The sequence below is a fragment of the Rhinolophus ferrumequinum genome, chromosome X (genome assembly GCF_004115265.2).
Source record: "Rhinolophus ferrumequinum isolate MPI-CBG mRhiFer1 chromosome X, mRhiFer1_v1.p, whole genome shotgun sequence".
NCBI classification, from domain to species: Eukaryota; Metazoa; Chordata; class Mammalia; order Chiroptera; family Rhinolophidae; genus Rhinolophus; species Rhinolophus ferrumequinum.
Genome location: NC_046284.1, coordinates 65,903,496 through 65,912,504, shown reverse-complemented (window position 1 = coordinate 65,912,504; position 9,009 = coordinate 65,903,496). Strand labels below are relative to the sequence as shown.

At 36.6% G+C, this 9,009-nt stretch overlaps 1 pseudogene; it reads left to right on the top strand.

Annotated features, from left to right (window-relative positions):
• The first annotated feature begins 1,265 nt into the window (after nt 1–1,265).
• LOC117013074 (elongation factor 2-like) lies at nt 1,266–6,880 on the top strand (annotated as a pseudogene).
• Nucleotides 6,881–9,009: the final 2,129 nt, after the last annotated feature.

Sequence of the window (9,009 nt, the reverse complement as noted above, 5' to 3'; positions counted from 1 at the left end):
AAGAACTGTTGTTTATGAGAAACACACTTTAAATATAAAGACTCCTCCTGTGGATTAAAAGTAAATGGATTTAGAAGAAAAAAATACCATGTTAACATCAATCAAAAAGAGCAGATGTAGCTATCTCAATTTCAAACAGAGCAGCTATCAAAATAAAGCAAGTTATTGGGAATAAGGAAGGACATTACATAATAATAAAGGGGATAATTCTTCAAGAAGGCACAACAATCTTTAAGGTGTGTGCATTTAACAACACAATGTCAAAGTACATGAGACCAATCTAGTAAAACTACAAGGGAAATATATGAATCCACTATGATAGTTAGAGTCTTCAACAGTCTTCTATCAGAAATGGATAGTTCCACCAGACAGAAAATCAATAAGGGCACAGTTGAACTCAACAACTTCACCATTTAACTAGATATAATCGAATCTATAGGATTAGGAGTCAACTAGATGGCAGCATAAGATGCTCAAGAACTCATGGATAGAAATCCATAGACACATCAAATATACAGCTCTACGAAGAGCAATTCTCTTGGCAAAAAAATCCAGAAACTGTCTGAGTGACTCCTATACATCTGGGGAATGAGAAAATATCCACATCAAAATGGGTAAGAAAGACTCAGACACATTCTTGCCATAAACCACATCCTTGGGCAGTGCCACACAATTAAGAAGGAAGCCCTGACTCTCACCTTCTCTCTGAAATGATATGAAAGGTTTGGGCCCCATATTTAGAACACCAACTTATAAGACTCCCATCTGAGGGACAAGGCACCAAAACACCTAGGTCTGAAAAATAAAAAGGTTTGCAGTCATAAGCTCATAAGACTATAGCAAACAAAGGAGCTACTGTTAACAGGTGTGTAAGCAGTCACCTTGGATATCTGCCCCCCTAGCCTTAACACAGAGGGAGCAGGAAATTCCTTCATCTCAAAGTCTTTCCCTGTGTACACTTTGAAAGCTGCTGCTTTAGGGTCAGGCTCCTAATTTAGCACACATCTCGGGGCTGGATATGATCCTTCCTAGAAACTCGAGACGCTAGTAGATTCTTCTCCCTCTATCTGTCTCTAGTTTCCTCCAACTCACCAGAATCTCCTCAAAAAAGAGCATGTACCCAAGTTTGTGACCCAGCTACCATTTAAGGGATGGGTCCGTGGATCACTTTATTCTGATAGCAAAATGGGGCTTGCATTCATAGTTTCCACAAGACTGTGGCAAACAAAGAAGCTGATCTTAATGAGTGCAAAAGCATTCCCGCCATGGCATTACAATCGGACCCAACACAGAAGGAGCAGGCAAAAAAAAAAGCCCTCTTCCAGTTTATTCCTGGAAGGGGCTTAACCACATACACTTTGTCAGATGCTTGCTGAAGGTCTGGCTTCCAATCAGCCAGCCTCTAGGTGTTGAATGTAATCCTCATGTTGGGGCACTGACTGGTCTTGGCATACTTTCAACTACTGGGAGCCATTAAGAATAAAAAAGTTGGCTTGGACTACCACAAAGGTTGGAGAGACAACCAGAAACTCAGGATGGGCAGCTTGATGAAGTTTATCTCCTACATAAGACCACTCCATCAAGACTTGCATAGGTGGCTGTTTTATCTAATGCACAGAAACTAACACAGAAAGTCATAGAAAGTAAAGAAACAGAGGAATATTTTCCAAACAAACAAAAACAAGATACAATTCAGGAAACAGATCTTAAGGAAACGGAGATAAGCAATTTAACTGGTAGACTAAAATAATGGTCATAAAGATGATCACTGAGGTCAGGAGAGCAATACATGAACAAACTGAGAATTTCAACTATGAGATAGAAAATATAACAAATGCTAAACAGAAATCACAGAGCTAAAGATACAATAAGTGAACTACCAAAATTCAATAGAGGGATACATCAGACTAGATCAATTAGAAAAAAGAATTTCAGGGCAACAGAAAAGAAAAAAGCAAAAAAGAGTCAAGATAGATTAAGGGACTTACAGAACATCATCAAAGAGACCAATATACACATTACAGGGGTCCCAGAAGCAGAGGCAGAGAGAAAGGGGCAGAAAGCATATTCAAAGAATTAGTGTCTGAAAAATTCCCTAGCCTGGTGAATGAAAAGACTTCCAGATCCAGGAAGCACAGGAAGTGCCAAGAAGATAATTCGAACAGACCCACACTGATAAACATTATAAGTAAATTGTCAGAAGTTAAAGACAAGGAGACAATCTTAAAAGCAGCAAGAGAAAAGCAACCTGTTAGGTAAAGGGGAACCCCCATAAGACTATGAGCAGATTCTTCTACAGAAATATTGCAAGTCACAGGGAATGGAATAATACATTAATAGTGCTGAACAAAAACAGCATGCCAATCAAGAATACTCTAATGGCAAAGTTGTCCAGAATTGAATGAGAGTTAGTTTTATAGACATTCAAAGCTGAAAGAGTTCATCACCACTAGACTAACCTTACAAGATATGTTAAAGGGAGTTCTTCAAGCTGAAATGAAAGGACGCTAATTAATAACAGAAAAACACATACAAGTATAAAATGCACTGGTAAAGGTAAATATATAGTTAAACACAGAATACAGTAATGCTTTAAGGGGGTAAGTAAATCACTTGTAACTCTACTATGAAGGTTAAAAGAAAAAAATTAAATGTAATTGTAACTAATATAAAGTATTAGTGAATACACAATATAATAGGATGCAAATCGTGACGTGAAAAACATACAATGTGAAGGGGAGCTTTTGTATGCATTAGATTTATTATCAGTTCAAAATAGATTGTTATAAATATGTTTTATGTAAGCTTCATAGTAATCACAAAGCAGAAACCTATAGTAGACACACAAGAGATAAAAAGAGAGGAATCAAAGCATACCACTAAAAAAAATCATCCTATCACAAAGAAGGAGAGCAAGAGAAGAAAAGGGAGCAAAGTATTACAAAGCAAACAGAAAACAATTTTTAAATAGCAAGAGTAAGTTTATATCTATCAATGATTATTTTAAATGTAAATGTACTAAATTCTGCAATCAACACAGAGTGGATAAATGGATAAATCAAGACTAACAAAAGACTCACCTCAGCTTTATGGGCACACATAGACTAAAAGTAAAGGAATGGAAAAAGATATTCTTTGCAAATTGAAACCCAAATTAAACAGGAGTAGCAAAATTTATCAGAAAAAATAGACTTTAAATCAAAGACAAGAAAAGTCATTAAATATTGATAAAGGAGACCATATATTGATAAAGAAAATACAATATTGTTAAATATTTAAGCATAGCTAAGAGTAAGCATTGCTAAATACCTAATATAAGAGCACCTAAATATATAAAGCAAATATTAACAGATATGAATGGAGAAATGGACAGAAATACAAGAGCAGTGGACTTCAATACCCTATTTTCAACAATAGGTGGATTATCCAGACAGAAATCAATAAGGAAACATTGGACTTAAATTATATGTTAGGCCTTATGGCCCTAACAGACATATATAGAACATATTATAAAACAGCAGAAGAATACACATTCTTCTCAAGTGCACATGGTACATTCTCCAGAATAGATCACGTTAGGCCACAAAACAAGTTTAATAAATTTAAGAAGATTGAAATCATATCAAGCTTCACTCCAACCACAATCAATTACAAGAGGAAAACTGGAAAATTAAAAAATATGCGGACATTAAACAACATTCTCCTAAACAACAAATGGGTAAGAAAAGAAATAAAAAGGAAACTAAAAAAAAAATTTTATGACAAATAAATTAAAATACAGCAAAACAAAATTTATATCATACAGCAAAAACATTTCTATAAGGAACATTTCTAATTTATAGCAATATAGATCTACATGAAGGGAAAAAAAAATTATCTCCAATAACCTAAGTTTCCACCTCAAGAAATAAGGAATAAAAAAGAAATCTTAAGCATAAAGGTAGCAGAAGAAAAGAACTACAAAGATCAAAATGGAAATAAATAATTAGAGAGTAAAAAAGTAATATGATAGATCAATGAAACTAAGAGCTGGTTTTTGAAGAGATAAACAAAATATATAAAACTTTAGCTAGACTTATGAAGGAAAAAAGGAGGACTGAAACAAATAAAATGAAGAATCAACAAGGACACATTACAATTGATACCACAGAAATACAAAGATCCTAAGAGATTATTATGAATATTTATCCAGCAAAAAAATTGTACAACTCAGAAGAAATGGATAAATTCCTAGAAATATACAAGCTACCATGACTGAATCATAAAGAAATACAAAATAAAAACATCTTATTACTAATAAGGATAATTGAAGCAGTAACCAAAAATCTCCCCAAAAAAGAAATGTCCAGATGGTTTCACAAATGAATTCTACCAAACAACTAAAAAGAAACAATCTTTCTCAAACTTCCAAATAATAAAAGAGGAAGAAATACTTTCAAACTCATATATTGAGTCCTGAATTACTAATACCTTAGCCAGACAGAGAGTACAAGAAAATAAAATTATAAGCCAATATCCCTAATGAACATAAATAAAAAATACTTTTTAAAATATCATCAAACCAAATTCACAACACATTGAAAGGATCATACAACATGATCAAGTGGGATTTATTACAGGGACGTAATAATGGTTCAACATCCGCAAACGATTCAAGACATTAACAAAATAAAGAATAAAAATCATATGATCATCTCAATAGATGCAGAAAAATAATTTAACAAAAATTATATTTTCATGAAGAATACTCTAAACATACTAAGTACAGAGGAAGATTACCTCAACATAATAAAACTCATACGAGGCCTGACAATTAAGTACGTGAACTTGCCACCATATGCTCACATGTCAGCACTGTACAAACAGCTTGGTAATGTTTCACAACCTTAGTATATCAGTGTCTCACAGTTGTGGTCATGTCAACATGTGGCGGTATCTTGCTGAGTGGCATTCATTATTGTTGTTCCATGTCTTTGTGTGCCATTGAGAGAATGTCTGAGCTTGAATTAGAACAACAAATGAACATGAAATTTCTTGTTAAACTTGCAAGAGTTAAAGTGAAATCAGGGACGTGTTAGTCCAAGTTTATGAGGATAATGCCATGAAGAAAACGGCAGTGTACAAATGGATTAAACATTTCTCTCACCGGAGAGAACGCATCACTAATGAAGAGAGGTCAGGGAGGCCAGTAATAAGCAGAATTGATGAAAGCATTGCAAAAATTAGTCTAATTGTGTGTCAAAATCATCAGCTGACTGTGAGAAGCATAGCAGACCAAGTAAACATCAATAGAGAAACAGTTAGGAAAATCTTAAATGAAAATCTTGGTGTGAGAAAGGTGTGTGCAAAAATGGTCCCCAAGGAGCTCACCAATGAACAAAAGCAAAGGAGAGTCAAAGTTTGCCAATACCTTTCGGAGAGGCAAGATGATGTTTTGGGCCATGTTATCACTAGAGATGAAACATGAGTGTACCAATACGACTCTGAAATAAAGCATCAAAGTGCACGATGAAAGTCAGCCAATTCTCCATCACCAAAAAATTTCGTCAGTCCAAATCAAGAGTCAAAATGATGTTGCTAACCTTTTTTGATATCAGAGGGATTATTCATTATGAATTTGTACCAACTGGACGAACAGCTAACCAAGTTTACTATTTGGACGTATCGAAGAGTCTGCGTGAAAAAGACGAAAACAACCTGAACTTTTCACCAGTAGTTCATGGCTCTTGCATCACGACAATGCACCAGCTCAGACAGCATTGTCTGTGAGGGAGTTTGGAGCCAGTAAACAAATAACTGTATCGGAACACCCTCCCTACTCACCTGATCTGACCCCCAATGATTTCTTTCTTTACCCTAAGATAAAAGAAATATTGAAAGGAATACATTTTGATGACATTCAGGACATCAAGGGTAATATGACGACAGCTCTGATGGCCATTCCAGAAAAAGAGTTCCAAAATTGCATTGAAGGGTGGACTAGGCGCTGGCATTGGTGCATATCTTCCCAAGGGGAGTACTTCGAAGGTGACCATAGTGATATTCTGCAATGAGGTATGTAGTACTTTTTCTAGGACAAGTTTGTGAACTTAATTGTCAGACCTCGTATATGATAAGCCTATTGTTAACATCATACTCAACACTGAAAATCTGAAAGATTTTTCCTCTAAAATTAGGAACAAGTTAGGGATGACCATTCTCACCCCTTTTATTCAACATTCTATGAAGCCCTAACCAAAGCATTAGCGGAGAAAACAAAATAAGATATGGTGCTTTGAGCCCAAAGGCACTGGGTCCTACATTCTCACTAACCTCACCAAGGGTGTGCAGTACCCCAATGGGAGCAAGTACAGTGTGGTGGCCAGCTTGCAGTAGGCCACCAAGAAGGGGAACTGTGGGGGGAGAACATGTGGGTGTGCACTTTGATGTCCACGATGTAACGCTGCATCCTGACACTATCCACCGGGGGGTGGGGGGGGCGGGGATGATCGCCACTGCCCGGCGCTGCCTCTATGCCAGCTTGCTGACCGCCTAGCCCTGGCTTATGGAGCGCATCTACATTGTGGAAATCCAGTGTCCAGAACAAGTGGTCGGTGGCATCTACAGTGTCCTGAGGAGGAAGCGGGGCCACGTTTTTGACGAGTCCCAGGTGGCTGGAACCCCCGTGTTTGTCGTGAAGGCCTACCTGCCGGTCAATGAGTCCTTTGGCTTCACTGTCGACCAGTGCCAGGCCTTCCCACAGTGTGTGTGTGTGGCAGATCCTGCCCAAAGACCCTTCGACAACAGCAGCTTCCCCAGCCACGTGGTGGCCAAGATGCGCCAGCACAAAGGCCTGAAGGAAGGCATTCTGGCTCTGGATAACTTCCTGGACACATTATAGACTGCCTTTCCTGCAGCCTGTCACCTGAGCGCAACCCCCACAGGGGCCCACGATTGACCACAACAAGTCCTCACATGTTCATGACGCCTGAGACTGTCCAGACCTACTGCTGCTCACCTGGCAGGTTCTCGGGCCACTCTGGGCCATCGCTCAAAATGAAAATTTGATGCTATTTCTTTTGATATTTATTTCAAGATATCAGAGGCAACAGAAATGCCCTAGCTGCAGGGACTTTTTTGGCTTGTGGGGGAGGTGGGATGAGACATCCAACACTTTTTTTTTTCACTTGAGAGGGAAACTCATGTCCAAATAAAATCTTTAAATAAACGCATTAAGAGGTTTAACTATATATATATATATATATATATATATATATATATATATATATATATATATATATATCATGTATTTTACAATTATTTGTTGCAGTGTTTTAATTATATGGATTAGATTAAGCCTGTGTTGTTCAGATCTTCTATATCCTTACAGAGTTTGCATTTCTTCAAACCATTGATTTATAGGGAGAGTGTTAGAATCCTCCACTACTATAATGTATTTCTTTCAATCTTTTCCTTGTACTTGTATCAGGTTCTTCTTTATATATTTTGAGATGCATGCAAGTCAGTGGTTTGCTGTTAAATGTTTGAAAATCAGCTCTCTGCAAGGACAGTAATGACCTAATTTGCAGTGTTTGCCAATTTCTGTAGCTCAAATGATCCCATCAAACTATCAAACTGAGGTCACTAAATGCTGAGCTGAGAAAAGATGCTAACAATCAGCTGTACCAAGCCAATTTTAGCAGACTCCAGCACACCCCCTATACAAATGTGTAATTGTTATATACTTTTGCTTAAGTGTGTGTGTGTGTGTGTGTGTGTGTGTGTGTGTGTGTGTTGGTATGCTATTGAGCTCTAACCCAGCTTTCTGTGGCTAGTATTACCCTGGTATAACTTTTTTCTATTATTTTATGTTCTACTTTTATGCATCCCATATTTAAATATGGTTTTTGTAAATGGCTCACAGTTGCATTTCACTCTGTATCACCTTTAGAGTACTCATATTTAAGTGATTTAAATTACTAAAACATTTCATTGATTTCTACTATTTAATTTTGTTTTAATTTTTTGCCTTTTATAACTTTCTTCCCTACATTTTAAATTTGTTTTTTTATTTTATTTTTTATTATGTATTTATTTATTTTAATTGAAGTTTATTGGGGTGACGATAGTTAATAAAGTTACATAGGTTTCAAGTGTACAATTCTGAAATACATCATGTATACATCACATTGTGTGTTTACCACCCAGAGTTAGTTCTCCCATCATCAGATATTTTTGTCCTCTGCTGGTTTGTAATTCATAATCAATGACATTTTAACATGCGTGGTTAATGAAAACTGGAAACTTCCTTGCCCCCCAGAATACGAGTTCCTAAGAACATTATTACTATGATAACTACCCTCTTAACTAATCAACTTCTATTTTTATGTGCTAAATTTTCTCTATTTTTATCCCAGTAAAGAAGAGTTATTAGTATTTGAAACACTGGATATTTGTTGACCTATAACCACATACCTACAACTTTCTTACATGCATTATTCTTTCTTAAATCTTACAATATAATTACTGATATTCAATATCAGCTATATCTTATCTTATTATTTCAACATCAGAAAACATTTCAACTTCTCATCCATTTTATCCAATGTGTTATTTCACTTGCATATTTTTTTCTGAAAGACAAAGATATGCCCTATTTTAGACTACTGATTTTTCCTTATTTATACTGAGATTGCGGTTTCACCACAATTGAATATTTAAGAAAATATTGTGAAAATCATTTAAGTCACATTGACTTTTTTTTTTAATTGAGGAATATTGGGGAACAGTATGTTTCTCCAGGACCCATCAGCTCCAAGTCGTTGTCCTTCAATCTAGTTGTGGAGGGCACAGCTCAGCTCCAAGTCCACTCCCCGTTTGCAATCATTAGTTGCAGGGGGCGCAGCCCACCATCCCATGTGGGAATTGAACCGGCACCCTTGCTGTTGAGAGCTCGAGCTCTAACCAACTGAGCCATCCGGCTGCCCCTCCGGAAGCTCAGCGGCAGCTTATTGTCTTCAATCTAGTTGT